Source organism: Atta colombica, unplaced genomic scaffold, assembly GCF_001594045.1.
Source record: "Atta colombica isolate Treedump-2 unplaced genomic scaffold, Acol1.0 scaffold207, whole genome shotgun sequence".
NCBI lineage: Eukaryota > Metazoa > Arthropoda > Insecta > Hymenoptera > Formicidae > Atta > Atta colombica.
In genome coordinates, this window is record NW_017259302.1 from 2,354,927 (window position 1) to 2,361,418 (window position 6,492).

Consider the following 6,492-nt stretch of genomic DNA (forward strand, 5'->3'; position numbering starts at 1 on the left):
ATTATTTAATCAAAATAATAAGTTTATATGATTTCGATAACTAGAATGATATTTCTTATAAAGACTGGTTAATTTTGTTTTGTATGAATAAAAATTGCGAGCTAGGAGTCAAAGTCAAAAAGAAATTGATCATCATGATACCGCAAAAATAGTTAAAATATATCATTAACATACATTAAATAATGTTAAATAATTCTTTGCAAAATTTGTTCAGTTGACAACATGATCGTATCTAATAATAATAAATTTATTTAAAATAGTGGCACGTGAAATAATCATTTTAGACTTTTAAAAAGAAAATAATTCCCAAAAAGTTATTTTTTATTGTTTTAAATATTTTATTTAAGTGTAAGTATTGTAGGATTTATTTTGCGTCCACGATCAGAGTCGAAGAGAGTAATATAAGCTGAAAATGTATGATTTTTCTCTTTTTGTGTTATAACTATGAAACGCAGAAATTAATAAAAGTCAATACTTTTTTTCCTTTATTTTTATATAAATAATTTGAGACCAAGTGGAGCTCTGTGCGACAAATAATTTCGGAAATACAACGGTTTAAATTTTAATTTAAAAAAGTAAGAAATATCTTAAATGCCAATTTTTGTATTTTGCTTCCGCAAATGTTTCCGATATTTCGAACGAAGAAATTTGAGATAAGATATTATTTGAAATAGACTTTATAACGAAAAAAATGCATTTATGCATTTATGAAGAGCTATCTGCGATTAATAGAACCGGAGATGACTTGTGATATAGCATTTAAAATTGTTTTTTTTTTATAGATATCTATTTTTAAGGATATATCACACGTACAGTCCCTGCAAAGAAAATTAAATTTGGAAACATGTTTAATTTTATACTTCAAATAAATTATACATGTATGAAAGTTGTGTGAATAAGATTATTATTTTGTTTAATAACATATTTTTGTAGTTTATTTATTTTATTTGTTATTATTTTATTGATAAAAATGAAAATTTTTAAAAATAAATAAAACAGATAAAAAAATTTATATTTTTCTTTTAGTACTTTAAATATTAAAAATAATTTATCCAAAGTTTCATTGCGATTCACTGATTAGTTACAAAAATATAGAACAAATGAATTGTTTATTTACTGGAGAACTAATTCATGCATTGCAATGTAACTTTACGTAAATAATCTTGAATGTATTATACTTATATTTAAAAAATTGAGATTTTTATAATTTATTGTATAATATAATTTATTGTATAATACATTTCCATATATTTTTATTAGAGCACATATTTAAAAAATACTATTATTTATTAAAATAATAATAAGATAATAAAATAATTATAAGATAGTAAATTGTCATCAAATTTATCGTATTATTATTTTTGAATCTAATTTAGAATAATCTGTAATTTTTTTTCATAATTTTGTTATCATTTTGAAAATGTTTATAAAACATTGCAGTGTTTGTTACAATTGTCATAAAAAAATTGATGAGATTGAAAGTGATTGCTGCTCGGGGTCGTTTTTCGAACGAAATATTTATCAATTTATCAGCTTTGTTTACAAAATAAATTGTAACGAATTGTGACGATATTTCATACGTCAAGCAAATTAAAAATGAAAATAAATTAGAGATCCTGTAATGAGAGTTTGAAGAACGAAGACCATAAACAGATATTGTTATCTATTTTTCTCGTGAACGCATATATAAAAAGTGTTTGAATTCGTAACAAGCGATATGTCACGTTTATTTAGCATTAATTATATTAATAAATGTTTACATTAATTATTCATTTGAAATAATAATTTGAAAAAAACATTATTTTATTTATTTCACTTTAATTAATCTTTTTAAATCGTATGATTTAATATAACATTTATTTCACATTATTCGATTATTATGAATTTTGTCAAAATCCAGAGCAAATTTAAAAAATGGGTAATTTACTTTCACATGGAATGCTCCATATTCAACTTCCATGCCAAGTTATTGCTAATGTAGATTCAAGATAGAAAAACAAATTATATACTTAAAAACACTATTTTAATTAATTTTAATTGTCAATTAAGTTAATCTTAGTCGTTCTTATTGTTATTTCAATTGTTTGTCCTTCGTATTTATTTATTGTGATCTAATAAAATAGTATAAGATAGCGAAACTTGCACCCGACTATTCGTGTACCCGAATATCATATTATATATTGACTATCTCGTACTCTAATTCTCTCTAAACTAATATTGTGCTCCTTAAAATTAATTATTTGATGTTTTTTGTTATTAAATTATTTTAGTTATTAAGGTTAACGAGATATAAAGAGATATTAAATATTATAATAAGCGCATATGTATATAATATTGCTATAATATATGTATATAATAATATTTTGTATAGTCATGTTTCGTTCGAGCTACGATCAACATGCGTTTTTTAACCTGATACTCTTTAATGTGATAATAAATTTTAATTGGTTTCCAATGTCCAGACAAATTTCTTCTATGTCTTGAGGTTATAACATTAAATCTGTTAATCAGATGGTGATTTTTTTCTTGGATATGAAAGGATTGATATTTTGAAATTACATTGCTGAAGATGATTTCAAAGTAAACTGAAACGTATTACTTTTTGGAATAAAGATTCTATTTTCTGGAATAAAAATTTAAGATTACGTATTAACTACCATGATAACTCTCATTCGTTCTGATTTTTTTTAATTTTTTGTTATTGAATTTGGAAGAGTCCGTAAAAAGATTATATTATTACTATTTTTAATATATATATTTCTTTTATTTATTTATTATCTACATTTCTTATATATATTGGGTTGTCCGGAAAGTTCGTGCCGCAAAAGATTTAAATTTAATAAATGAAATTAAAAATTTAAATCTTCTGCGTTTCAATTTTCCTTCAAAATCGGCGAACTTTCCGGACAGCCCAATATTTATATGATATAAAAGTTTTCTTAGTCTTTATATAATATATATTTTTTTTATGTATAATGAGAATTTCTGAAAATATGAACCCATTTTAATCCATTTCAGTCCATTCTCGTTTGCTGGATTCGCAGCCAACAAATAATATATATAATATCAAATATTTATTGTAAGGAAAATTACAGAAGATTTTATTATTCCAATAGATATAATCTAATCTATAGTTCATTCTTATTTCAAGACTGTCTTAAGTAATGTCTTAAGACACTAATACGGCCTTCTGATTGATTCGTAACTTCTTAAGATTATTCGTAATTACTTAAGATGTCTTGAATATAAGATTTGACTATGAATACCAGCCTTAGAGATACTCGGTACCTCTATGTATTCTCGAACGTAGCTCAGGTTTCTATGATAGGCGTATAATAGGAAGTCTAATGAATAATATAATTTTGACTGATGATTGTGCATGCAGCGATTAGTAACATGTTTTGTATTAATAATTATAAGAACGCATTTTTTTGCATCGTTAGAATTGCATCATGATATTTTGACAAATCAAATAATCAAATTTCTTATGAAACTTAGCCAGAAATAGTCAGGCTGTAGTATTTCATGAATTGTTCTGTTAAAACATTACACTCTCTCCAATCAACGGTACAAAAACTACTCTCACAATTATTAACATAAGAAATTGCACACAATTGTTAGTGACCAAAATTGTACTAAGTGTCCATTCAGATTTTTTACTGTGTGCCACACCACCGTAGAAATCTACAATGTTACTACGTTAGCAGAAAAAAATTCAATTAACTTTTTGTCCACACACACACACACACACACACACACACACACACACACACACACACACACACACACACACAGAGTTACATTCCTGGCACGCCCGCTCATTTTACTCATACGACAAACTCGTGCGCGTCTCACGGAAATAAGACACATTTTTACATACACTTACGAGGCTGTTAATAAAATCAAAAATTTAGATTGCAATAATACAGAAAGTTTTCAGACTTTTTTCACCTTCTGTTACGGAAAAAGTGTGTGAAAAAACTTATAAATTGCCATTAGCATTGCCGGGCGAGAAGTCTTTCACTATAAACAAGAGCATGATTATTTGGATTCTATCGTATGCGATTTATTATGATGAAAAATATTACGATATCCTGAAGAATTTCGTCCAGAAAGATTTTTTAATAATGATCAGAACAATAATTATCGATCTTCATTTTATTTTCCATTTAGATTAGGATCGAGAATGTGCATTGGCAGAAGATTCGGTTTGTTGATGATCAAAGTCGTGCTATCTATTAGCTTTCATTTATTAGCACGATGTGAGAGAATTTACAGAATGATACGTATTCTGTGGATCCACTATATATGAATTTGTTGTTATGAAATTGTGATGTTGTTTATCCTCTTTTGTTCTTATTTTCATTTTTATTTCAATAACTACTTGACTTTATTATTTTGACTCTCATTGTATTTCTGACTGTCGACACCATAAGACCTTTACATCGAGTCTCGAGAAAATATGGTATAATCTTACAAGTAAATATAATCAAAAATTCAGATAAATGATTTTAATAATTTTTTAATTTCTCTTTCTAATTTAATTTTTGTGTTCTTTTGAATGACTACACAACAAATCTGATAATCTGATGAGCGATATGATTCTAAATGATGCAAAATATTTGACTTCGATTTTACTTTATGTAAGTTTTTATACTATTATTATATAAGTTAATATTTTTGATAATTAGGCTATTCATTACATAGCTAATTTGAGTAAAGAAGAACGAACTAAATTATCGGGAATCAACTTGGAATTTGTGTTACTTATGTAATTTCGATTTATATTTTATATTGATAAGGACCTGAATTTAAAGGAATTTAAAGGAATTGAAACGTATATTTTTATTCATTTTGTTACATTCACACGAAAATAAAGAAAATAAAGAATTTTTCTGCACTAGCAGTTATCGTCGATGAGGAACCCAGTTACTGATATGCAGCAGCATTACTAACTCAGCCAAATATCAGGAATTACAATATTCACGACTACGGTCTCCGGACGACCAAGGATTCGTCATTATCCTGAAAAATCCATGCATCACAGAAGCGAATCCACTAGGAGGTCGAATTATTGACACCGGTACCAATATTAGTGACTAACACTCGTCATTGCCGAGCCCTTCTCAAGGCTCGACCAAATCCATCTTGGATCTCATTGTTCGCACACAAAACAAAAACTGTCCTTGTCAAGACGGATTATTGGAATAAAGCACGCATACACGTCTGCCCCTTAAACATCAAGGTATAAAAGTATAAAACATGTGCTGGAAATATACAGACAGCTTCTAGTTGTTGATATCAATAACATTATTTCAATATACAGATGAACTTAATTCGCAACTCCGCAATCGTTTTGCTAGATTTACAGAAAGCATTCGATTCGATGTGGCATGACGGACTACTACATAAATTACATGTTATGTATTTTCTAGAATACTTAATCAAAATAATTCGATGCTACTTAACATCAAAAATCTTTTATGAACTTTGGCGGGCGACTATGCAACATCCAGTAAATATTAGAGTCCTTCAGGACTCCATTTTGGATTCAATACTTTTTAACATCTTTATCAATGATATTCCGAGATCCACAAAGACACACTTGGCAATATATGCAGATGATACTGATATATACTTGTTTTTAAGTCCAAGTTTGTTCATTTTGCAGATGATACTGATATATACCTCCTCTTAAAATCTAAATTTGCTCATTTTGCACTTATATGTTGATGACATCGTCCAATTCTTCAGCGAAGACGATAAATTCTGAAAAATTGAGGTTATTTTTTTCATCCGTAAAAGAAATGGCATTAAATCGTCGATAAAAGTGTGGAATTATTTAGTTCAATGGTCTACACAAGTCAAATACTTAGGCATCATTTTTTACTCAACTTTACATTGGTCCCGCCATCAGCAATCGTATTGCACGTTTACACATTGAATTAAAACAAATATTCAATAATCAAAAAAGTACACTACAGACTAAATTTAAAATTTTGTTGTATTTGATGTGTGCTCCTGTCTTATTATATACTGCCCCTATATGGATATCTGCTGCGCGATCTCACCTAGATAGAATTCAACGCAAAATAAGTTTCTGAGAATTATTTTGGCAAAGTCTAGATATACACTGATTTGCATTTGATCTCAAGTAGAGCCGATTAATGTAATCATAGCAAGAATGATATCTAAGGTTTATTAACATTCAACATCAAAATCCGCTAATTAGCAATGTGAGCAATTATGAATTGGAGGAATTTCCATTTCGCATAAAATGTAGATTACCAAAGTCTTTTGTTCCGCTGCATTCTTAGAGAGTGACATTGTGCATTACTGTAACCTGCTCTTCATTTGTTTGTTACTCTATATTGCCTGCTATATTGCTTTTATTTTATGATTGACTCACTTCGGCTATATTTTTTCTATGTTTTTATTTCTACTTCATTTCTTTTTTAATAATTATTTATATATTATATATATTATATATAT